Below are 26,674 nucleotides of genomic sequence, written 5' to 3'. Positions count from 1 at the left end.
TTCGGCTTGGACCAGAGGCCAAGTCCAGCTTGGACCAGAGACCGAGTCCGGCTTGGACCAGAGACCGAGTCCGGACAGGACCAGAGACCGAGTCAGGCTTGGTCCAGAGACCGAGTCCGGCCTCGACCAGAGACCGAGTCCGGCTTGGACCAGAGAACGAGTCCGGCTTGGACCAGAGACCGAGTCCGGCGTGGACCAGAGACGGAGTCCGGCGTGGACCAGAGACGGAGTCCGGCTTTGGCCAGAGACCGAGTCCGGCTTCGACCAGAGACCGAATCCGGCTTGGGCCAGAGACCGAATTCGGCTTGGACCAGAGACCGAGTCCAGCTTGTCCAGACACCGAGTCCGGCTTGGACCAGAGACCGAATCCGGCTTGGACGAGAGACCGAGTCCGGCTTGGACCAGAGACCGAATTTGGCTTGGACCAGAGACCAAATTCGGCTTCGACCAGAGACCGAGTCCAGCTTGGACCAGACACCGAGTCCGGCTTGGACCAGAGACCGAATCCGGCTTGGACTAGAGACCGAGTCCGGACTGGACCAGAGACCGAGTCCGGCTTGGACCAGAGTCCGAGTCCGGCTTGGACCAGAGACCGAGTCTGGCGTGGACCAGAGACCGAGTCCGGCTTGGGCCAGAGACCGAGTCCGGCTTGGACCAGAGACCGAGTCCGGCTTGGACCAGAGACCGAGTCTGGCGTGGACCAGAGACCGAGTCCGGCTTGGGCCAGAGACCGAGTCCGGCTTCGACCAGAGACCGAGTCCAGCTTGGACCAGAGACCAAGTCCGGCTTGGACCAGAGACCGAGTCCAGCTTGGACCAGAGACCGAATTCGGCTTGGACCAGACACCGAGTCCAGCTTGGACCAGACACCGAGTCCGGCTTGGACCTGGGACCGAGTCCGGCTTCGACCAATGACCGAGTCCGGCTTGCACCAGAGACCGAGTCCGGCTTGGACGAGAGACCGAATTCGGCTTGGACCAGAGGCCAAGTCCAGCTTGGACCAGAGACCGAGTCCGGCTTGGACCATAGACCGAGTCCGGACAGGACCAGAGACCGAGTCAGGCTTGGTCCAGAGACCGAGTCCGGCCTCGACCAGAGACCGAGTCCGGCTTGGACCAGAGAACGAGTCCAGCTTGGACCAGAGACCGAGTCCGGCGTGGACCAGAGACGGAGTCCGGCGTGGACCAGAGACCGAGTCCGGCTTGGACCAGAGTCTGAGTCCGCCTTGGACCAGAGACCGAGCCCGGCTTGGACCAGAGACCGAGTCCGGCTTTCACCAGAGACCGAGGCCGGCCTGGACCAGACACCGAGCCCGGCTTCGACCAGAGACCGAGTCCGGCTTGGACCAGAGACCGAGCCCGGCCTCGACCAGAGACCGAGTCCGGCTTGGACCAGAGACCGAGTCCGGCTTGGACCAGAGACCGAGTCCGGACTGGACCAGAGACCGAGTCCGGCTTGGACCAGAGAACGAGTCCGGCTTGGACCAGAGACCGAGTCCGGCGTGGACCAGAGACGGAGTCCGGCGTGGACCAGAGACGGAGTCCGGCTTGGGCCAAAGACCGAGTCCGGCTTCGACCAGAGACCGAGTCCGGCTTGGACCAGAGACCGAGTCCGGCTTCGGCCAGAGACCGAGTCCGGCTTGGACCAGAGACCGAGTCCGGCTTGGACCACAGACCGAGTCCGGCTTGGACCACAGACCGAGTCCGGCTTGGACCAGAGACCGAGTCCGGCTTGGACCAGAGACCGAGTCCGGCTTGGACCAGAGACCGAGTCCGGCTTGGACCAGAGACCGAGTCCGGCTTGGACCAGAGACCGAGTCCGGCTTGCACCAGAGACCGAGTCCGGCTTGGACCAGAGACCGAGTCCGGCTTGGACCAGAGACCAAGTCTGGCGTGGATCAGAGCCCGAGTCCGGCTTGGACCAGAGACAGACTCCGGCTTGAACCAGAGACCGAGTCCGGCCTCGACCAGAGACCGAGTCCGGCTTGGACCAGAGACCGAGCCCGGCTTGGACCAGAGACCGAGCCCGGCCTCGACCAGAGACCGAGTCCGGCTTTGACCACAGACCAAATCCGGCGTGGACCAGAGACCGAGTCCGGCTTGGCCCAGAGACCGAGTCCGGCTTGGACCAGAGACCAAGTCCGGCTTGGACCAGAGACCGAGTCTGGCGTGGACCAGAGACCGAGTCCGGCTTGGGCCAGAGACCGAGTCCGGCTTCGACCAGAGACCGAGTCCAGCTTGGACCAGAGACCGAGTCCGGCTTGGACCAGAGACCAAGTCCAGCTTGGACCAGAGACCGAATTCGGCTTGGACCAGAGACCGAGTCCAGCTTGGACCAGACACCGAGTCCGGCTTGGACCTGGGACCGAGTCCGGCTTCGACCAGAGACCGAGTCCGGCTTGCACCAGAGACAGAGTCCGGCTTGGACGAGAGACCAAATTCGGCTTGGACCAGAGGCCAAGTCCAGCTTGGACCAGAGACCGAGTCCGGCTTGGACCAGAGACCGAGTCCGGACAGGACCAGAGACCGAGTCAGGCTTGGTCCAGAGACCGAGTCCGGCCTCGACCAGAGACCGAGTCCGGCTTGGACCAGAGAACGAGTCCGGCTTGGACCAGAGACCGAGTCCGGCGTGGACCAGAGACGGAGTCCGGCGTGGACCAGAGACGGAGTCCGGCTTTGGCCAGAGACCGAGTCCGGCTTCGACCAGAGACCGAATCCGGCTTGGGCCAGAGACCGAATTCGGCTTGGACCAGAGACCGAGTCCAGCTTGTCCAGACACCGAGTCCGGCTTGGACCAGAGACCGAATCCGGCTTGGACGAGAGACCGAGTCCGGCTTGGACCAGAGACCGAATTCGGCTTGGACCAGAGACCGAATTCGGCTTGGACCAGAGACCGAGTCCAGCTTGGACCAGACACCGAGTCCGGCTTGGACCAGAGACCGAATCCGGCTTGGACTAGAGACCGAGTCCGGCTTGGACCAGAGACCGAATTCGGCTTGGACCAGAGACCGAGTCCAGCTTGGACCAGACACCGAGTCCGGCTTGGACGAGAGACCGAGTCCGGCTTCGACCAGAGACCGAGTCCAGCTTGGACCAGAGACCGAGTCCGGCTTGGACCAGAGACCGAGTCCGGACTGGACCAGAGACCGAGTCCGGCTTGGACCAGAGTCCGAGTCCGGCTTGGACCAGAGACCGAGTCTGGCGTGGACCAGAGACCGAGTCCGGCTTGGGCCAGAGACCGAGTCCGGCTTGGACCAGAGACCGAGTCCGGCTTGGACCAGAGACCGAGTCTGGCGTGGACCAGAGACCGAGTCCGGCTTGGGCCAGAGACCGAGTCCGGCTTCGACCAGAGACCGAGTCCAGCTTGGACCAGAGACCAAGTCCGGCTTGGACCAGAGACCGAGTCCAGCTTGGACCAGAGACCGAATTCGGCTTGGACCAGACACCGAGTCCAGCTTGGACCAGACACCGAGTCCGGCTTGGACCTGGGACCGAGTCCGGCTTCGACCAATGACCGAGTCCGGCTTGCACCAGAGACCGAGTCCGGCTTGGACGAGAGACCGAATTCGGCTTGGACCAGAGGCCAAGTCCAGCTTGGACCAGAGACCGAGTCCGGCTTGGACCAGAGACCGAGTCCGGACAGGACCAGAGACCGAGTCAGGCTTGGTCCAGAGACCGAGTCCAGCCTCGACCAGAGACAGAGTCCGGCTTGGACCAGAGAACGAGTCCAGCTTGGACCAGAGACCGAGTCCGGCGTGGACCAGAGACGGAGTCCGGCGTGGACCAGAGACCGAGTCCGGCTTGGACCAGAGTCTGAGTCCGCCTTGGACCAGAGACCGAGCCCGGCTTGGACCAGAGACCGAGTCCGGCTTTGACCAGAGACCGAGGCCGGCCTGGACCAGACACCGAGCCCGGCTTCGACCAGAGACCGAGTCCGGCTTGGACCAGAGACCGAGCCCGGCCTCGACCAGAGACCGAGTCTGGCTTGGACCAGAGACCGAGTCCGGCTTGGACCAGAGACCGAGTCCGGACTGGACCAGAGACCGAGTCCGGCTTGGACCAGAGAACGAGTCCGGCTTGGACCAGAGACCGAGTCCGGCGTGGACCAGAGACGGAGTCCGGCGTGGACCAGAGACGGAGTCCGGCTTGGGCCAAAGACCGAGTCCGGCTTCGACCAGAGACCGAGTCCGGCTTGGACCAGAGACCGAGTCCGGCTTCGGCCAGAGACCGAGTCCGGCTTGGACCAGAGACCGAGTCCGGCTTGGACCACAGACCGAGTCCGGCTTGGACCAGAGACCGAGTCCGGCTTGGACCAGAGACCGAGTCCGGCTTGGACCAGAGACCGAGTCCGGCTTGGACCAGAGACCGAGTCCGGCTTGGACCAGAGACCGAGTCCGGCTTGCACCAGAGACCGAGTCCGGCTTGGACCAGAGACCGAGTCCGGCTTGGACCAGAGACCAAGTCTGGCGTGGATCAGAGCCCGAGTCCGGCTTGGACCAGAGACAGACTCCGGCTTGAACCAGAGACCGAGTCCGGCCTCGACCAGAGACCGAGTCCGGCTTGGACCAGAGACCGAGCCCGGCTTCGACCAGAGACCGAGCCCGGCCTCGACCAGAGACCGAGTCCGGCTTTGACCACAGACCAAATCCGGCGTGGACCAGAGACCGAGTCCGGCTTGGCCCAGAGACCGAGTCCGGCTTGGACCAGAGACCAAGTCCGGCTTGGACCAGAGACCGAGTCTGGCGTGGACCAGAGACCGAGTCCGGCTTGGGCCAGAGACCGAGTCCGGCTTCGACCAGAGACCGAGTCCAGCTTGGACCAGAGACCGAGTCCGGCTTGGACCAGAGACCGAGTCCAGCTTGGACCAGAGACCGAATTCGGCTTGGACCAGAGACCGAGTCCAGCTTGGACCAGACACCGAGTCCGGCTTGGACCTGGGACCGAGTCCGGCTTCGACCAGAGACCGAGTCCGGCTTGCACCAGAGACAGAGTCCGGCTTGGACGAGAGACCAAATTCGGCTTGGACCAGAGGCCAAGTCCAGCTTGGACCAGAGACCGAGTCCGGCTTGGACCAGAGACCGAGTCCGGACAGGACCAGAGACCGAGTCAGGCTTGGTCCAGAGACCGAGTCCGGCCTCGACCAGAGACCGAGTCCGGCTTGGACCAGAGAACGAGTCCGGCTTGGACCAGAGACCGAGTCCGGCGTGGACCAGAGACGGAGTCCGGCGTGGACCAGAGACGGAGTCCGGCTTTGGCCAGAGACCGAGTCCGGCTTCGACCAGAGACCGAGTCCGGCTTGGACCAGAGACCGAGTCCGGCTTGGACCAGAGACCGAGTCCGGCTTGGACCAGAGACCGAGTCCGGCTTGGACCAGAGTCTGAGTCCGCCTTGGACTAGAGACCGAGCCCGGCTTGGACCAGAGACCGAGTCCGGCTTGGACCAGAGACCGAGTCCGGCCTCTGTAATGATCAATAACCTGTCATTCTATAGTGGACACTAGGTGGAGCCGTAGAGCTGTGTAGCTGTATGTATTAAGACTACACTACCCAGCTGTATATATATTAAGACTACATTACCCATGAGGCACTAGGCTACCCACAAGGCAGAAATCAAAATGGAAGCCTCTACAGATACTGTACCTGGTCCACATGGGCTCAATAAAGTGTCTTGCAAAAGCTCGCTGTGTTAATAATAAGAATGTCTGGTTATTAATGAACATAAGATGGTACCAGGGTGGTGAAGATCTGCTGAAAATTGTGAAAAGCGACATGGAGAATTTGAAGCCACCAGAGCGTTTGAATCTCGAGGGAAATGTCGACTACAATTGGCGGATTTTTAAACAACAATTCGAACTCTACATTGCAGCCATCGGATTCGGTACGAAGCCAGACGCAAGGAAGATAGCGTTGCTGCTTACGGTTGCAGGCCCACAGGCGATAGAGGTATTTAATACATTTGTATTGAATCCAGCGGAGAACAGAGAAAAATTAGAAGATGTGCTAAAAAAATTTGATGCACATTGCTCTCCCAAAAAGAATGAGACGTACGAAAGATACATCTTCCGTTCTCGGACACAGCAACAAAATGAGACTTTTGATAGCTTTATAACTGATCTGAAACTGAAAGCACAGACATGTAATTACTCTGAGCTCAAAGCATCCATGATTCGTGACCAGATTGTGTTTGGTATTCATGATGAAAAAGTCAGGGAACGTCTGTTGAGAGAAGCCGAACTAAATTTGGAAAATGCGCTGAAAATATGCCAAGCCAGTGAGCTAGCTTGAAAGCACGCGAAGACTTTCAGTGAAATCAATAATGATGCGATTGTAATGAGTGATAATGCTGCTGTCGGTGCTGTGTCCTACAAGGGGAAGAAACGTGGGCAGAACAGAAATGAAAAGCAATGAAATTTTTAATTGTAAACGCTGTGGTTACAAACACCAGTTAAGACAATGCCCAGCGTTTGGAAAAATGTGCACAAAGGGTAATGGAAAGAATCACTTTGCCAAACAATGCTTTTCAAAAGTAAAAACAACGAAAGGGCAACAAGTTAATGTGATTGAGGACACTGATTTAAGTGAGACATTTTTTGTAGGAATGGTGTCATGTGACGATATCAAAAAAGATACAGAAAATGTGCAGCCCTCAGAAATGGACAATGCTGAACATAAAGTCAATGCAGTAAAAGTGGACAAATGGATGATCCCACTGCAGATAAATGGAGCATTAGTTACATTGAAACTGGACACTGGGGCAAAAGCAAATTTAATCAGTATGAGTGACAAAAAATATGAAAGAAAAGCCCAAAATACAGAAAAAGTCAGTACTACTGAAGAGCTATAATGGACAGAAAATAGATAGCTTAGGTGTATGCAGACTTAAAGTGACAGTCAAAGACAAAGTGCATCATCTCATGTTTTCTGTTGTGGCTGAAAGACTTGATTCGATACTAGGTGACAAAGCTTGTGAAGACTTAGAACTGGTCAAGAGAGTCTACCGTATAAACTGTGCCATAAGCAGACCAGATGACTCAGGTGATGAAGCAGAGAGCCCATCAAGGATGAAAAGGCCAAAGGGTATCCATGTCTTCAAAAAGCCTAGTTTCTCCAAGAAGAAAGAAAAAGACTTTAAGGTCAAAGAGAAGCCAAAGGAAGAAAAGCACAAAGAGGAAAAACACAAGGAGAAAAAGTCCAAAGATATAACCGCAGCAGATGTTGTTAAGCAGTGGAAAGAGAAAAAGAAAAAGAAGAAGCCTGCACCAGAGCAGGAAGCAGTTCCGGTGGATACTCCTTCTTCCCTCAGGCCAATCTTTGGTGTTCCATTAGCCGAGGCTGCTGAGAGGACTAATGCTGTATGATGGGATCCAGCTGCCAGCAGTTTTTCGAGACTACATTGAGAGTTATGGCATGAAGAGTGAAGGAAACACTGAAACCCTCTCCAAGCAAAGGTCGCAAGGAGGCCTCAATCTATACAAGAGCAGATTGATGACAATGCTGCAACTGCATCTTGTCATTCACCGCCAGAACAATCTCATGAAAACACATCAGGCTTACCTGTGTTGAGAAGATCCACACGTGAAGTAAAAGAGCCTGATAGACTTAATCTTTGAGTACAATGTAAAGCTTTGAAAATGTGTTGACTGTTTTGAAAATGTTTATGCTTATAGAGCACTAACAAAAGTGTTACTAATATTATCTTTATTGTTTTCTTGAAAGTTGATTGATATTGATTTTGTTAAACCTCAAAGAAAGGGGGATGTAATGATCAATAACATGTCATTCTATAGTGGACACTAGGTGGAGCCGTAGAGCTGTGTAGAGCTGTATATAGCTGTATGTATTAAGACTACACTACCCAGCTGTATATATATTAAGACTACATTACCCATGAGGCACTAGGCTACCCACAAGGCAGCAGTCAAGATGGAAGCCTCTACAGATACTGTAGCTAGTCCACATGGGTTCAATAAAGTGTCTAGCAAAAGCTAGCTGTGTTAATAATAAGAATGTCTAGTTATTAATGAACATAAGAGCCTCGACCAGAGACCGAGTCCGGCTTGGACCAGAGTCCGAGCCTGGCCTCGACCAGAGACCGAGTCCGGCTTCTACCAGACACCGAGTCCGGCTTGGACCAGAGACCGAGTCCAGCTTCGACCAGAGACCGAGTCCGGCTTGGACCAGAGACCGAGTCCGGCTTGGACCAGAGACCGAGTCCGGCATGGACCAGAGACCGAGTCCGGCTTGGACCAGAGTCTGAGTCCGCCTTGGACCAGAGACCGAGTCCGGCTTGGACCAGAGACCGAGTCCGGCTTGGACCAGAGACCGAGTCCGGCTTGGGCCAGAGACCGAGTCCGGCTTGGACCAGAGACCGAGTCCGGACAGGACCAGAGACCGAGTCCGGCTTGGACCAGAGACCGAATCCGGCTTGGACTAGAGACCGAGTCCGGCTTGGACCAGAGACCGAATTCGGCTTGGACCAGAGACCGAATTCGGCTTGGACCAGAGACCGAGTCCAGCTTGGACCAGACACCGAGTCCGGCTTGGACCAGAGACCGAATCCGGCTTGGACTAGAGACCGAGTCCGGCTTGGACCAGAGACCGAATTCGGCTTGGACCAGAGACCGAGTCCAGCTTGGACCAGACACCGAGTCCGGCTTGGACGAGAGACCGAGTCCGGCTTCGACCAGAGACCGAGTCCAGCTTGGACCAGAGACCGAGTCCGGCTTGGACCAGAGACCGAGTCCGGACTGGACCAGAGACCGAGTCCGGCTTGGACCAGAGACCGAGTCCGGCTTGGACCAGAGACCGAGTCTGGCGTGGACCAGAGACCGAGTCCGGCTTGGGCCAGAGACCGAGTCCGGCTTGGACCAGAGACCGAGTCCGGCTTGGACCAGAGACCGAGTCTGGCGTGGACCAGAGACCGAGTCCGGCTTGGGCCAGAGACCGAGTCCGGCTTCGACCAGAGACCGAGTCCAGCTTGGACCAGAGACCAAGTCCGGCTTGGACCAGAGACCGAGTCCAGCTTGGACCAGAGACCGAATTCGGCTTGGACCAGACACCGAGTCCAGCTTGGACCAGACACCGAGTCCGGCTTGGACCTGGGACCGAGTCCGGCTTGGACCAGAGACCGAGTACGGCTTGGACCAGAGACCGAGTCCGGCTTGGACCAGAGACCGAGTCCGGCTTGGACCAGAGACCGAGTCCGGCTTGGACCAGAGACCGAGTCCGGCGTGGACCAGAGACCAAGTCTGGCTTGGATCAGAGCCCGAGTCCGGCTTGGACCAGGGACAGACTCCGGCTTGGACCAGAGACCGAGTCCGGCCTCGACCAGAGACCGAGTCCGGCTTGGACCAGAGACCGAGCCCGGCTTGGACCAGAGACCGAGCCCGTCCTCGACCAGACACCGAGTCCAGCTTTGACCACAGACCGAATCCGGCGTGGACCAGAGACCGAGTCCGGCTTGGCCCTGAGACCGAGTCCGGCTTGGACCAGAGACCGAGTCCGGCTTGGACCAGAGACCGAGTCCGGCGTGGACCAGAGACCGAGTCCGGCTTGGACCAGAGACCGAGTCCGGCTTGGGCCAGAGACCGAGTCCGGCTTCGACCAGAGACCGAGTCCGGCTTGGACCAGAGACCGAGTCCGGCTTGGACCTGAGACCGAGTCCAGCTTGGACCAGAGACCGAATTCGGCTTGGACCAGAGACCGAGGCCAGCTTGGACCAGACACCGAGTCCGGCTTGGACCAGGGACCGAGTCCGGCTTCGACCAGAGACCGAGTCCGGCTTGGACCAGAGACCGAGTCCAGCTTGGACCAGAGACCAAATTCGGCTTGGACCAGAGGCCAAGTCCAGCTTGGACCAGAGACCGAGTCCGGCTTGGACCAGAGACCGAGTCCGGACAGGACCAGAGGCCGAGTCCGGCTTGGACCAGAGACCGAGTCTGGCTTGGACCAGAGACCGAGTCCGGCGTGGACCAGAGACAGAGTCCGGCTTGGACCAGAGACCGAGTCCGGCTTGGGCCAGAGACCGAGTCTGGCTTCGACCAGAGACCGAGTCCGGCTTGGACCAGAGACCGAGTCCGGCTTGGACCAGAGACCGAATTCGGCTTGGACCAGAGACCGAGTCCAGCTTGGACCAGACACCGAGTCCGGCTTGGACCAGAGACCGAATCCGGCTTGGACCAGAGACCGAGTCCGGCTTGGACCAGAGACCGAATTCGGCTTGGACCAGAGACCGAGTCCAGCTTGGACCAGACACCGAGTCCGGCTTGGACCAGAGACCGAGTCCGGCTTCGACCAGAGACCGAGTCCAGCTTGGACCAGAGACCGAGTCCGGCTTGGACCAGAGACCGAGTCCGGACTGGACCAGAGACCGAGTCCGGCTTGGACCAGAGAACGATTCCGGCTTGGACCAGAGACCGAGTCCGGCGTGGACCAGAGACGGAGTCCGGCGTGGACCAGAGACGGAGTCCGGCTTGGGCCAGAGACCGAGTCCGGCTTCGACCAGAGACCGAGTCTGGCTTGGACCAGAGAACGAGTCCGGCTTGGACCAGAGACCGAGTCCGGCTTGGACCAGAGACCAAGTGTGGCGTGGACCAGAGCCCGAGTCCGGCTTGGACCAGAGACAGACTCCGGCTTGGACCAGAGACCGAGTCCGGCCTCGACCAGAGACCGAGTCCGGCTTGGACCAGAGACCGAGCCCGGCTTGGACCAGAGACCGAGCCCGGCCTCGACCAGAGACCAAGTCCGGCTTTGACCACAGACCGAATCCGGCGTGGACCAGAGACCGAGTCCGGCTTGGCCCAGAGACCGAGTCCGGCTTGGACCAGAGACCGAGTCCGGCTTGGACCAGAGACCGAGTCTGGCGTGGACCAGAGACTGAGTCCGGCTTGGGCCAGAGACCGAGTCCGGCTTCGACCAGAGACCGAGTCCAGCTTGGACCAGAGACCGAGTCCGGCTTGGACCAGAGACCGAGTCCAGCTTGGACCAGAGACCGAATTCGGCTTGGACCAGAGACCGAGTCCAGCTTGGACCAGACACCGAGTCCGGCTTGGACCTGGGACCGAGTCCGGCTTCGACCAGAGACCGAGTCCGGCTTGCACCAGAGACCGAGTCCGGCTTGGACGTGAGACCGAATTCGGCTTGGACCAGAGGCCAAGTCCAGCTTGGACCAGAGACCGAGTCCGGCTTGGACCAGAGACCGAGTCCGGACAGGACCAGAGACCGAGTCAGGCTTGGTCCAGAGACCGAGTCCGGCCTCGACCAGAGACCGAGTCCGGCTTGGACCAGAGAACGAGTCCGGCTTGGACCAGAGACCGAGTCCGGCGTGGCCCAGAGACGGAGTCCGGCGTGGACCAGAGACGGAGTCCGGCTTGGGCCAGAGACCGAGTCCGGCTTCGACCAGAGACCGAGTCCGGCTTGGACCAGAGACCGAGTCCGGCTTGGACCAGAGACCGAGTCCGGCTTGGACCAGAGACCGAGTCCGGCATGGACCAGAGACCGAGTCCGGCTTGGACCAGAGACCGAGTCTGGCTTGGACCAGAGACCGAGCCCGGCTTGGACCAGAGACCGAGTCCGGCTTGGACCAGAGACCGAGTCTGGCTTGGACCAGAGACCGAGTCCGTCTTGGACCAGAGACCGAGCCCAGCTTGGACCAGAGACCGAGTCCGGCTTGGACCAGAGACCGAGGCCGGCCTGGACCAGAGGCCGAGTCCGGCTTGGACCAGAGACCGAGTCCGGCTTGGACCAGAGACCGAGTCCGGCGTGGGCCAGAGACCGAGTCCGGCTTGGACCAGAGACCGAGTCCGGCTTGGACCAGAGACCGAGTCCGGCTTGGGCCGGAGACCGAATTCGGCTTGGACCAGAGATCGAGTCCAGCTTGGACCAGACACCGAGTCCGGCTTGGACCAGAGACCGAATCCGGCTTGGACTAGAGACCGAGTCCGGCTTGGACCAGAGACCGAATTCGGCTTGGACCAGAGACCGAATTCGGCTTGGACCAGAGACCGAGTCCAGCTTGGACCAGACACCGAGTCCGGCTTGGACCAGAGACCGAATCCGGCTTGGACTAGAGACCGAGTCCGGCTTGGACCAGAGACCGAATTCGGCTTGGACCAGAGACCGAGTCCAGCTTGGACCAGACACCGAGTCCGGCTTGGACGAGAGACCGAGTCCGGCTTCGACCAGAGACCGAGTCCAGCTTGGACCAGAGACCGAGTCCGGCTTGGACCAGAGACCGAGTCCGGACTGGACCAGAGACCGAGTCCGGCTTGGACCAGAGACCGAGTCCGGCTTGGACCAGAGACCGAGTCTGGCGTGGACCAGAGACCGAGTCCGGCTTGGGCCAGAGACCGAGTCCGGCTTGGACCAGAGACCGAGTCCGGCTTGGACCAGAGACCGAGTCTGGCGTGGACCAGAGACCGAGTCCGGCTTGGGCCAGAGACCGAGTCCGGCTTCGACCAGAGACCGAGTCCAGCTTGGACCAGAGACCGAGTCCGGCTTGGACCAGAGACCGAGTCCAGCTTGGACCAGAGACCGAATTCGGCTTGGACCAGAGACCGAGTCCAGCTTGGACCAGACACCGAGTCCGGCTTGGACCTGGGACCGAGTCCGGCTTCGACCAGAGACCGAGTCCGGCTTGCACCAGAGACCGAGTCCGGCTTGGACGAGAGACCGAATTCGGCTTGGACCAGAGGCCAAGTCCAGCTTGGACCAGAGACCGAGTCCGGCTTGGACCAGAGACCGAGTCCGGACAGGACCAGAGACCGAGTCAGGCTTGGTCCAGAGACCGAGTCCGGCCTCGACCAGAGACCGAGTCCGGCTTGGACCAGAGAACGAGTCCGGCTTGGACCAGAGACCGAGTCCGGCGTGGCCCAGAGACGGAGTCCGGCGTGGACCAGAGACGGAGTCCGGCTTGGGCCAGAGACCGAGTCCGGCTTCGACCAGAGACCGAGTCCGGCTTGGACCAGAGACCGAGTCCGGCTTGGACCAGAGACCGAGTCCGGCTTGGACCAGAGACCGAGTCCGGCATGGACCAGAGACCGAGTCCGGCTTGGACCAGAGTCTGAGTCCGTCTTGGACCAGAGACCGAGCCCAGCTTGGACCAGAGACCGAGTCCGGCTTGGACCAGAGACCGAGGCCGGCCTGGACCAGAGGCCGAGTCCGGCTTGGACTCGAGACCGAGTCCGGCTTGGACCAGAGACCGAGTCCGGCGTGGGCCAGAGACCGAGTCCGGCTTGGACCAGAGACCGAGTCCGGCTTGGACCAGAGACCGAGTCCGGCTTGGGCCGGAGACCGAATTCGGCTTGGACCAGAGACCGAGTCCAGCTTGGACCAGACACCGAGTCCGGCTTGGACCAGAGACCGAATCCGGCTTGGACTAGAGACCGAGTCCGGCTTGGACCAGAGACCGAATTCGGCTTGGACCAGAGACCGAATTCGGCTTGGACCAGAGACCGAGTCCAGCTTGGACCAGACACCGAGTCCGGCTTGGACCAGAGACCGAATCCGGCTTGGACTAGAGACCGAGTCCGGCTTGGACCAGAGACCGAATTCGGCTTGGACCAGAGACCGAGTCCAGCTTGGACCAGACACCGAGTCCGGCTTGGACGAGAGACCGAGTCCGGCTTCGACCAGAGACCGAGTCCAGCTTGGACCAGAGACCGAGTCCGGCTTGGACCAGAGACCGAGTCCGGACTGGACCAGAGACCGAGTCCGGCTTGGACCAGAGACCGAGTCCGGCTTGGACCAGAGACCGAGTCTGGCGTGGACCAGAGACCGAGTCCGGCTTGGGCCAGAGACCGAGTCCGGCTTGGACCAGAGACCGAGTCCGGCTTGGACCAGAGACCGAGTCTGGCGTGGACCAGAGACCGAGTCCGGCTTGGGCCAGAGACCGAGTCCGGCTTCGACCAGAGACCGAGTCCAGCTTGGACCAGAGACCAAGTCCGGCTTGGACCAGAGACCGAGTCCAGCTTGGACCAGAGACCGAATTCGGCTTGGACCAGAGACCGAGTCCGGCTTGGACCAGACACCGAGTCCGGCTTGGACCTGGGACCGAGTCCGGCTTCGACCAGAGACCGAGTCCGGCTTGCACCAGAGACCGAGTCCGGCTTGGACGAGAGACCGAATTCGGCTTGGACCAGAGGCCAAGTCCAGCTTGGACCAGAGACCGAGTCCGGCTTGGACCAGAGACCGAGTCCGGACAGGACCAGAGACCGAGTCAGGCTTGGTCCAGAGACCGAGTCCGGCCTCGACCAGAGACCGAGTCCGGCTTGGACCAGAGAACGAGTCCGGCTTGGACCAGAGACCGAGTCCGGCGTGGACCAGAGACGGAGTCCGGCGTGGACCAGAGACGGAGTCCGGCTTGGGCCGGAGACCGAGTCCGGCTTCGACCAGAGACCGAGTCCGGCTTGGACCAGAGACCGAGTCCGGCTTGGACCAGAGACCGAGTCCAGCTTGGACCAGAGACCGAGTCCGGCATGGACCAGAGACCGAGTCCGGCTTGGACCAGAGTCTGAGTCCGCCTTGGACCAGAGACCGAGCCCGGCTTGGACCAGAGACCGAGTCCGGCTTGGACCAGAGACCGAGGCCGGCCTGGACCAGACACCGAGCCCGGCTTCGACCAGAGACCGAGTCCGGCTTGGACCAGAGACCGAGCCCGGCCTCGACCAGAGACCGAGTCCGGCTTGGACCAGAGACCGAGTCCGGCTTGGACCAGAGACCGAGTCCGGACTGGACCAGAGACCGAGTCCGGCTTGGACCAGAGAACGAGTCCGGCTTGGACCAGAGACCGAGTCCGGCGTGGACCAGAGACGGAGTCCGGCGTGGACCAGAGACGGAGTCCGGCTTGGGCCAAAGACCGAGTCCGGCTTCGACCAGAGACCGAGTCCGGCTTGGACCAGAGACCGAGTCCGGCGTGGACCAGAGACCGAGTCCGGCTTGGACCAGAGACCGAGTCCGGCTTGGGCCAGAGACCGAGTCCGGCTTCGACCAGAGACCGAGTCCGGCTTGGACCAGAGACCGAGTCCGGCTTGGACCTGAGACCGAGTCCAGCTTGGACCAGAGACCGAATTCGGCTTGGACCAGAGACCGAGGCCAGCTTGGACCAGACACCGAGTCCGGCTTGGACCAGGGACCGAGTCCGGCTTCGACCAGAGACCGAGTCCGGCTTGGACCAGAGACCGAGTCCAGCTTGGACCAGAGACCAAATTCGGCTTGGACCAGAGGCCAAGTCCAGCTTGGACCAGAGACCGAGTCCGGCTTGGACCAGAGACCGAGTCCGGACAGGACCAGAGGCCGAGTCCGGCTTGGACCAGAGACCGAGTCTGGCTTGGACCAGAGACCGAGTCCGGCGTGGACCAGAGACAGAGTCCGGCTTGGACCAGAGACCGAGTCCGGCTTGGGCCAGAGACCGAGTCTGGCTTCGACCAGAGACCGAGTCCGGCTTGGACCAGAGACCGAGTCCGGCTTGGACCAGAGACCGAATTCGGCTTGGACCAGAGACCGAGTCCAGCTTGGACCAGACACCGAGTCCGGCTTGGACCAGAGACCGAATCCGGCTTGGACCAGAGACCGAGTCCGGCTTGGACCAGAGACCGAATTCGGCTTGGACCAGAGACCGAGTCCAGCTTGGACCAGACACCGAGTCCGGCTTGGACCAGAGACCGAGTCCGGCTTCGACCAGAGACCGAGTCCAGCTTGGACCAGAGACCGAGTCCGGCTTGGACCAGAGACCGAGTCCGGACTGGACCAGAGACCGAGTCCGGCTTGGACCAGAGAACGATTCCGGCTTGGACCAGAGACCGAGTCCGGCGTGGACCAGAGACGGAGTCCGGCGTGGACCAGAGACGGAGTCCGGCTTGGGCCAGAGACCGAGTCCGGCTTCGACCAGAGACCGAGTCTGGCTTGGACCAGAGAACGAGTCCGGCTTGGACCAGAGACCGAGTCCGGCTTGGACCAGAGACCAAGTGTGGCGTGGACCAGAGCCCGAGTCCGGCTTGGACCAGAGACAGACTCCGGCTTGGACCAGAGACCGAGTCCGGCCTCGACCAGAGACCGAGTCCGGCTTGGACCAGAGACCGAGCCCGGCTTGGACCAGAGACCGAGCCCGGCCTCGACCAGAGACCAAGTCCGGCTTTGACCACAGACCGAATCCGGCGTGGACCAGAGACCGAGTCCGGCTTGGCCCAGAGACCGAGTCCGGCTTGGACCAGAGACCGAGTCCGGCTTGGACCAGAGACCGAGTCTGGCGTGGACCAGAGACTGAGTCCGGCTTGGGCCAGAGACCGAGTCCGGCTTCGACCAGAGACCGAGTCCAGCTTGGACCAGAGACCGAGTCCGGCTTGGACCAGAGACCGAGTCCAGCTTGGACCAGAGACCGAATTCGGCTTGGACCAGAGACCGAGTCCAGCTTGGACCAGACACCGAGTCCGGCTTGGACCTGGGACCGAGTCCGGCTTCGACCAGAGACCGAGTCCGGCTTGCACCAGAGACCGAGTCCGGCTTGGACGTGAGACCGAATTCGGCTTGGACCAGAGGCCAAGTCCAGCTTGGACCAGAGACCGAGTCCGGCTTGGACCAGAGACCGAGTCCGGACAGGACCAGAGACCGAGTCAGGCTTGGTCCAGAGACCGAGTCCGGCCTCGACCAGAGACCGAGTCCGGCTTGGACCAGAGAACGAGTCCGGCTTGGACCAGAGACCGAGTCCGGCGTGGCCCAGAGACGGAGTCCGGCGTGGACCAGAGACGGAGTCCGGCTTGGGCCAGAGACCGAGTCCGGCTTCGACCAGAGACCGAGTCCGGCTTGGACCAGAGACCGAGTCCGGCTTGGACCAGAGACCGAGTCCGGCTTGGACCAGAGACCGAGTCCGGCATGGACCAGAGACCGAGTCCGGCTTGGACCAGAGACCGAGTCTGGCTTGGACCAGAGACCGAGCCCAGCTTGGACCAGAGACCGAGTCCGGCTTGGACCAGAGACCGAGTCTGGCTTGGACCAGAGACCGAGTCCGTCTTGGACCAGAGACCGAGCCCAGCTTGGACCAGAGACCGAGTCCGGCTTGGACCAGAGACCGAGGCCGGCCTGGACCAGAGGCCGAGTCCGGCTTGGACCAGAGACCGAGTCCGGCTTGGACCAGAGACCGAGTCCGGCGTGGGCCAGAGACCGAGTCCGGCTTGGACCAGAGACCGAGTCCGGCTTGGACCAGAGACCGAGTCCGGCTTGGGCCGGAGACCGAATTCGGCTTGGACCAGAGATCGAGTCCAGCTTGGACCAGACACCGAGTCCGGCTTGGACCAGAGACCGAATCCGGCTTGGACTAGAGACCGAGTCCGGCTTGGACCAGAGACCGAATTCGGCTTGGACCAGAGACCGAATTCGGCTTGGACCAGAGACCGAGTCCAGCTTGGACCAGACACCGAGTCCGGCTTGGACCAGAGACCGAATCCGGCTTGGACTAGAGACCGAGTCCGGCTTGGACCAGAGACCGAATTCGGCTTGGACCAGAGACCGAGTCCAGCTTGGACCAGACACCGAGTCCGGCTTGGACGAGAGACCGAGTCCGGCTTCGACCAGAGACCGAGTCCAGCTTGGACCAGAGACCGAGTCCGGCTTGGACCAGAGACCGAGTCCGGACTGGACCAGAGACCGAGTTCGGCTTGGACCAGAGACCGAGTCCGGCTTGGACCAGAGACCGAGTCTGGCGTGGACCAGAGACCGAGTCCGGCTTGGGCCAGAGACCGAGTCCGGCTTGGACCAGAGACCGAGTCCGGCTTGGACCAGAGACCGAGTCTGGCGTGGACCAGAGACCGAGTCCGGCTTGGGCCAGAGACCGAGTCCGGCTTCGACCAGAGACCGAGTCCAGCTTGGACCAGAGACCGAGTCCGGCTTGGACCAGAGACCGAGTCCAGCTTGGACCAGAGACCGAATTCGGCTTGGACCAGAGACCGAGTCCAGCTTGGACCAGACACCGAGTCCGGCTTGGACCTGGGACCGAGTCCGGCTTCGACCAGAGACCGAGTCCGGCTTGCACCAGAGACCGAGTCCGGCTTGGACGAGAGACCGAATTCGGCTTGGACCAGAGGCCAAGTCCAGCTTGGACCAGAGACCGAGTCCGGCTTGGACCAGAGACCGAGTCCGGACAGGACCAGAGACCGAGTCAGGCTTGGTCCAGAGACCGAGTCCGGCCTCGACCAGAGACCGAGTCCGGCTTGGACCAGAGAACGAGTCCGGCTTGGACCAGAGACCGAGTCCGGCGTGGCCCAGAGACGGAGTCCGGCGTGGACCAGAGACGGAGTCCGGCTTGGGCCAGAGACCGAGTCCGGCTTCGACCAGAGACCGAGTCCGGCTTGGACCAGAGACCGAGTCCGGCTTGGACCAGAGACCGAGTCCGGCTTGGACCAGAGACCGAGTCCGGCATGGACCAGAGACCGAGTCCGGCTTGGACCAGAGTCTGAGTCCGTCTTGGACCAGAGACCGAGCCCAGCTTGGACCAGAGACCGAGTCCGGCTTGGACCAGAGACCGAGGCCGGCCTGGACCAGAGGCCGAGTCCGGCTTGGACTCGAGACCGAGTCCGGCTTGGACCAGAGACCGAGTCCGGCGTGGGCCAGAGACCGAGTCCGGCTTGGACCAGAGACCGAGTCCGGCTTGGACCAGAGACCGAGTCCGGCTTGGGCCGGAGACCGAATTCGGCTTGGACCAGAGACCGAGTCCAGCTTGGACCAGACACCGAGTCCGGCTTGGACCAGAGACCGAATCCGGCTTGGACTAGAGACCGAGTCCGGCTTGGACCAGAGACCGAATTCGGCTTGGACCAGAGACCGAATTCGGCTTGGACCAGAGACCGAGTCCAGCTTGGACCAGACACCGAGTCCGGCTTGGACCAGAGACCGAATCCGGCTTGGACTAGAGACCGAGTCCGGCTTGGACCAGAGACCGAATTCGGCTTGGACCAGAGACCGAGTCCAGCTTGGACCAGACACCGAGTCCGGCTTGGACGAGAGACCGAGTCCGGCTTCGACCAGAGACCGAGTCCAGCTTGGACCAGAGACCGAGTCCGGCTTGGACCAGAGACCGAGTCCGGACTGGACCAGAGACCGAGTCCGGCTTGGACCAGAGACCGAGTCCGGCTTGGACCAGAGACCGAGTCTGGCGTGGACCAGAGACCGAGTCCGGCTTGGGCCAGAGACCGAGTCCGGCTTGGACCAGAGACCGAGTCCGGCTTGGACCAGAGACCGAGTCTGGCGTGGACCAGAGACCGAGTCCGGCTTGGGCCAGAGACCGAGTCCGGCTTCGACCAGAGACCGAGTCCAGCTTGGACCAGAGACCAAGTCCGGCTTGGACCAGAGACCGAGTCCAGCTTGGACCAGAGACCGAATTCGGCTTGGACCAGAGACCGAGTCCGGCTTGGACCAGACACCGAGTCCGGCTTGGACCTGGGACCGAGTCCGGCTTCGACCAGAGACCGAGTCCGGCTTGCACCAGAGACCGAGTCCGGCTTGGACGAGAGACCGAATTCGGCTTGGACCAGAGGCCAAGTCCAGCTTGGACCAGAGACCGAGTCCGGCTTGGACCAGAGACCGAGTCCGGACAGGACCAGAGACCGAGTCAGGCTTGGTCCAGAGACCGAGTCCGGCCTCGACCAGAGACCGAGTCCGGCTTGGACCAGAGAACGAGTCCGGCTTGGACCAGAGACCGAGTCCGGCGTGGACCAGAGACGGAGTCCGGCGTGGACCAGAGACGGAGTCCGGCTTGGGCCGGAGACCGAGTCCGGCTTCGACCAGAGACCGAGTCCGGCTTGGACCAGAGACCGAGTCCGGCTTGGACCAGAGACCGAGTCCAGCTTGGACCAGAGACCGAGTCCGGCATGGACCAGAGACCGAGTCCGGCTTGGACCAGAGTCTGAGTCCGCCTTGGACCAGAGACCGAGCCCGGCTTGGACCAGAGACCGAGTCCGGCTTGGACCAGAGACCGAGGCCGGCCTGGACCAGACACCGAGCCCGGCTTCGACCAGAGACCGAGTCCGGCTTGGACCAGAGACCGAGCCCGGCCTCGACCAGAGACCGAGTCCGGCTTGGACCAGAGACCGAGTCCGGCTTGGACCAGAGACCGAGTCCGGACTGGACCAGAGACCGAGTCCGGCTTGGACCAGAGAACGAGTCCGGCTTGGACCAGAGACCGAGTCCGGCGTGGACCAGAGACGGAGTCCGGCGTGGACCAGAGACGGAGTCCGGCTTGGGCCAAAGACCGAGTCCGGCTTCGACCAGAGACCGAGTCCGGCTTGGACCAGAGACCGAGTCCGGCTTCGGCCAGAGACCGAGTCCGGCTTGGACCAGAGACCGAGTCCGGCTTGGACCACAGACCGAGTCCGGCTTGGACCAGAGACCGAGTCCGGCTTGGACCAGAGACCGAGTCCGGCTTGGACCAGAGACCGATTCCGGCTTGGACCAGAGACCGAGTCCGGCTTGGACCAGAGACCGAGTCCGGCTTGGACCAGAGTCCGAGTCCGGCTTGCACCAGAGACCGAGTCCGGCTTGGACCAGAGACCGAAGCCGGCTTGGACCAGAGACCAAGTCTGGCGTGGACCAGAGCCCGAGTCCGGCTTGGACCAGAGACAGACTCCGGCTTGAACCAGAGACCGAGTCCGGCCTCGACCAGAGACCGAGTCCGGCTTGGACCAGAGACTGAGCCCGGCTTGGACCAGAGACCGAGCCCGGCCTCGACCAGAGACCGAGTCCGGATTTGACCACAGACCGAATCCGGCGTGGACCAGAGACCGAGTCCGGCTTGGCCCAGAGACCGAGTCCGGCTTGGACCAGAGACCGAGTCCGGCTTGGACCAGAGACCGAGTCTGGCGTGGACCAGAGACCGAGTCCGGCTTCGACCAGAGACCGAGTCCAGCTTGGACCAGAGACCGAGTCCGGCTTGGACCAGAGACCGAGTCCAGCTTGGACCAGAGACCGAATTCGGATTGGACCAGAGACCGAGTCCAGCTTGGACCAGACACCGAGTCCGGCTTGGACCTGGGACCGAGTCCGGCTTCGACCAGAGACCGAGTCCGGCTTGCACCAGAGACCGAGTCCGGCTTGGACGAGAGACCGAATTCGGCTTGGACCAGAGGCCAAGTCCAGCTTGGACCAGAGACCGAGTCCGGCTTGGACCAGAGACCGAGTCCGGACAGGACCAGAGACCGAGTCAGGCTTGGTCCAGAGACCGAGTCCGGCCTCGACCAGAGACCGAGTCCGGCTTGGACCAGAGAACGAGTCCGGCTTGGACCAGAGACCGAGTCCGGCGTGGACCAGAGACGGAGTCCGGCGTGGTCCAGAGACGGAGTCCGGCGTGGACCAGAGACGGAGTCCAGCTTTGGCCAGAGACCGAGTCCGGCTTCGACCAGAGACCGAGTCCGGCTTGGACCAGAGACCGAGTCCGGCTTGGACCAGAGACCGAGTCCAGCTTGGACCAGAGACCGAGTCCGGCTTGGACCAGAGACCGAGTCCGGCTTGGACCAGAGTCTGAGTCCGCCTTGGACCAGAGACCGAGCCCGGCTTGGACCAGAGACCGAGTCCGGCTTGGACCAGAGACCGAGTCCGGCCTCTGTAATGATCAATAACATGTCATTCTATAGTGGACACTAGGTGGAGCCGTGGAGCTGTGTAGCTGTATGTATTAAGACTACACTACCCAGCTGTATATATATTAAGACTACATTACCCATGAGGCACTAGGCTACCCACAAGGCAGCAATCAAAATGAAAGCCTCTACAGATACTGTACCTGGTCCACATGGGCTCAATAAAGTGTCTTGCAAAAGCTAGCTGTGTTAATAATAAGAATGTTTAGTTATTAATGAACATAAGATGGTACCAGGGTGGTGAAGATCTGCTGAAAATTGTGAAAAGCGACATGGAGAATTTGAAGCCACCAGAGCGTTTGAATCTCGAGGGAAATGTCGACTACAATTGGCGGATTTTTAAACAACAATTCGAACTCTACATTGCAGCCATCGGATTCGGTACGAAGCCAGACGCAAGGAAGATAGCGTTGCTGCTTACGGTTGCAGGCCCACAGGTGATAGAGGTATTTAATACATTTGTATTTAATCCAGCGGAGAACAGAGAAAAATTAGAAGATGTGCTAAAAAAATTTGATGCACATTGCTCTCCCAAAAAGAATGAGACGTACGAAAGATACATCTTCCGTTCTCGGACACAGCAACAAAATGAGACTTTTGATAGCTTTATAACTGATCTGAAACTGAAAGCACAGACATGTAATTTCTCTGAGCGCAAAGCATCCATGATTCGTGACCAGATTGTGTTTGGTATTCATGATGAAAAAGTCAGGGAACGTCTGTTGAGAGAAGCCGAACTAAATTTGGAAATTGTGCTGAAAATATGCCAAGCCAGTGAGCTAGCTTGAAAGCACGCGAAGACTTTCAGTGAAATCAATAATGATGCGATTGTAATGAGTGATAATGCTGCTGTCGGTGCTGTGTCCTACAAGGGGAAGAAACGTGGGCAGAACAGAAATGAAAAGCAATGAAATTTTTAATTGTAAACGCTGTGGTTACAAACACCAGTTAAGACAATGCCCAGCGTTTGGAAAAATGTGCACAAAGGGTAATGGAAAGAATCACTTTGCCAAACAATGCTTTTCAAAAGTAAAAACAACGAAAGGGCAACAAGTTAATGTGATTGAGGACACTGATTTAAGTGAGACATTTTTTGTAGGAATGGTGTCATGTGACGATATCAAAAAAGATACAGAAAATGTGCAGCCCTCAGAAATGGACAATGCTGAACATAAAGTCAATGCAGTAAAAGTTGACAAATGGATGATCCCACTGCAGATAAATGGAGCATTAGTTACATTGAAACTGGACACTGGGGCAAAAGCAAATTTAATCAGTATGAGTGACAAAAAATATGAAAGAAAAGCCCAAAATACAGAAAAAGTCAGTACTACTGAAGAGCTATAATGGACAGAAAATAGATAGCTTAGGTGTATGCAGACTTAAAGTGACAGTCAAAGACAAAGTGCATCATCTCATGTTTTCTGTTGTGGCTGAAAGACTTGATTCGATACTAGGTGACAAAGCTTGTGAAGACTTAGAACTGGTCAAGAGAGTCTACCGTATAAACTGTGCCATAAGCAGACCAGATGACTCAGGTGATGAAGCAGAGAGCCCATCAAGGATGAAAAGGCCAAAGGGTATCCATGTCTTCAAAAAGCCTAGTTTCTCCAAGAAGAAAGAAAAAGACTTTAAGGTCAAAGAGAAGCCAAAGGAAGAAAAGCACAAAGAGGAAAAACACAAGGAGAAAAAGTCCAAAGATATAACCGCAGCAGATGTTGTTAAGCAGTGGAAAGAGAAAAAGAAAAAGAAGAAGCCTGCACCAGAGCAGGAAGCAGTTCCGGTGGATACTCCTTCTTCCCTCAGGCCAATCTTTGGTGTTCCATTAGCCGAGGCTGCTGAGAGGACTAATGCTGTATGATGGGATCCAGCTGCCAGCAGTTTTTCGAGACTACATTGAGAGTTATGGCATGAAGAGTGAAGGAAACACTGAAACCCTCTCCAAGCAAAGGTCGCAAGGAGACCTCAATCTATACAAGAGCAGATTGATGACAATGCTGCAACTGCATCTTGTCATTCACCGCCAGAACAATCTCATGAAAACACATCAGGCTTACCTGTGTTGAGAAGATCCACACGTGAAGTAAAAGAGCCTGATAGACTTAATCTTTGAGTACAATGTAAAGCTTTGAAAATGTGTTGACTGTTTTGAAAATGTTTATGCTTATAGAGCACTAACAAAAGTGTTACTAATATTATCTTTATTGTTTTCTTGAAAGTTGATTGATATTGATTTTGTTAAACCTCAAAGAAAGGGGGATGTAATGATCAATAACATGTCATTCTATAGTGGACACTAGCTGGAGCCGTAGAGCTGTGTAGAGCTGTATATAGCTGTATGTATTAAGACTACACTACCCAGCTGTATATATATTAAGACTACATTACCCATGAGGCACTAGGCTACCCACAAGGCAGCAGTCAAGATGGAAGCCTCTAAAGATACTGTAGCTAGTCCACATGGGTTCAATAAAGTGTCTAGCAAAAGCTAGCTGTGTTAATAATAAGAATGTCTAGTTATTAATGAACATAAGAGCCTCGACCAGAGACCGAGTCCGGCTTGGACCAGAGTCCGAGCCTGGCCTCGACCAGAGACCGAGTCCGGCTTCTACCAGACACCGAGTCCGGCTTGGACCAGAGACCGAGTCCGGCTTCGACCAGAGACCGAATTCGGCTTGGACCAGAGACCGAGTCCGGCTTGGACCAGAGACCGAGTCCGGCTTGGACCAGAGACCGAGTCCGGCTTGGCCCAGAGACCGAGTCCGGCTTCGACCAGAGACCGAGTCCGGCTTGGACCAGAGACCGAGTCCGGCGTGGACCAGAGACCGAGTCCGGCTTGGGCCAGAGACCGAGTCCGGCTTCGACCAGAGACCGAGTCCGGCTTGGACCAGAGACCGAGTCCGGCTTGGACCACAGACCGAATTCGGCTTGGACCAGAGACCGAGACCAGCTTGGACCAGACACTGAGTCCGGCTTGGACCAGAGACCGAGTCCAGCTTCGACCAGAGACCGAGTCTGGCTTGGACCAGAGACCGAGTCCGGCTTGGACCAGAGGCCGAATTCGGCTTGGACCAGAGTCCGAGTCCGGCTTGGACCAGAGACCGAGTCCGGACTGGACCAGAGACCGAGTCAGGCTTGGTCCAGGGACCGAGTCCGGCCTCGACCAGAGACCGAGTCCGGCTTGGACCAGAGAACGAGTCCGGCTTGGACCAGAGACCGAGTCCGGCGTGGACCAGAGACGGAGTCCGGCGTGGACCAGAGACGGAGTCCGGCTTGGGCCAGAGACCGAGTCCGGCTTGGACCAGAGACCGAGTCCGGCTTGGACCAGAGACCGAGTCCGGCTTGGACCAGAGACCGAGTCCGGCTTGGACCAGAGACCGAGTCCGGCTTGGACCAGAGACCGAGTCCGGCTTGGACCAGAGACCGAGTCCGGCTTGGACCAGAGACCGAGTCCGGCTTGGACCAGAGACCGAGTCCGGCTTTGGACCAGAGACCGAGTCCTGCTTGGACCAGAGACCGAGTCCGGCTTGGACCAGAGACCGAGTCCAGCCTCGACCAGAGACCGAGTCCGGCTTGGACCAGAGAACGAGTCCGGCTTGGACCAGAGACCGAGTCCGGCTTGGACCAGAGACCGAGTCCGGCTTGGACCAGAGACCGAGTCCGGCTTGGACCAGAGACCAAGTCTGGCTTGGACCAGAGCCCGAGTCCGGCTTGGACCAGGGACAGACTCCAGCTTGGACCAGAGACCGAGTCCGGCCTCGACCAGAGACCGAGTCCGGCTTGGACCAGAGACCGAGCCCGGCTTGGACCAGAGACCGAGCCCGGCCTCGACCAGAGACCGAGTCCGGCTTTGACCACAGACCGAATCCGGCGTGGACCAGAGACCGAGTCCGGCTTGGCCCAGAGACCGAGTCCGGCTTGGACCAGAGGCCGAGTCCGGCTTGGACCAGAGACCGAGTCCGGCTTGGACCAGAGACCGAGTCCGGCTTGGGCCAGAGACCGAGTCCGGCTTCGACCAGAGACCGAGTCCGGCTTGGACCAGAGACCGAGTCCGGCTTGGACCAGAGACCGAATTCGGCTTGGACCAGAGACCGAGTCCAGCTTGGACCAGACACCGAGTCCGGCTTGGACCAGGGACCGAGTCCAGCTTCGACCAGAGACCGAGTCCGGCTTGGACCAGAGACCGAGTCCGGCTTGGACCAGAGACCAAATTCGGCTTGGACCAGAGGCCAAGTCCGGCTTGGACCAGAGACCGAGTCCGGCTTGGACCAGAGACCGAGTCCGGACTGGGCCAGAGGCCGAGTCCGGCTTGGACCAGAGACCGAGTCCGGCTTGGACCAGAGACCGAGTCCGGCGTGGACCAGAGACCGAGTCCGGCTTGGACCAGAGACCGAGTCCGGCTTGGCCCAGAGACCGAGTCCGGCTTCGACCAGAGACCGAGTCCGGCTTGGACCAGAGACCGAGTCCGGCGTGGACCAGAGACCGAGTCCGGCTTGGGCCAGAGACCGAGTCCGGCTTCGACCAGAGACCGAGTCCGGCTTGGACCAGAGACCGAGTCCGGCTTGGACCAGAGACCGAATTCGGCTTGGACCAGAGACCGAGACCAGCTTGGACCAGACACTGAGTCCGGCTTGGACCAGAGACCGAGTCCAGCTTCGACCAGAGACCGAGTCCGGCTTGGACCAGAGACCGAGTCCGGCTTGGACCAGAGGCCGAATTCGGCTTGGACCAGAGTCGGAGTCCGGCTTGGACCAGAGTCCGAGTCCGGACTGGACCAGAGACCGAGTCAGGCTTGGTCCAGGGACCGAGTCCGGCCTCGACCAGAGACCGAGTCCGGCTTGGACCAGAGAACGAGTCCGGCTTGGACCAGAGACCGAGTCCGGCGTGGACCAGAGACGGAGTCCGGCGTGGACCAGAGACCGAGTCCGGCTTGGACCAGAGACCGAGTCCGGCTTGGACCAGAGACCGAGTCCGGCTTGGACCAGAGACCGAGTCCGGCTTGGACCAGAGACCGAGTCCGGCTTGGACCAGAGACCGAGTCCGGCTTGGACCAGTGA

The sequence above is a fragment of the Somniosus microcephalus genome, chromosome 4, assembly GCF_052327205.1.
Source record: "Somniosus microcephalus isolate GS21.2 chromosome 4, FLI_Smic_1.0, whole genome shotgun sequence".
Taxonomy (NCBI): Eukaryota; Metazoa; Chordata; class Chondrichthyes; order Squaliformes; family Somniosidae; genus Somniosus; species Somniosus microcephalus.
The sequence above is the reverse complement of the archived record's forward strand: the minus strand, read 5'-3'. Positions refer to the sequence as shown.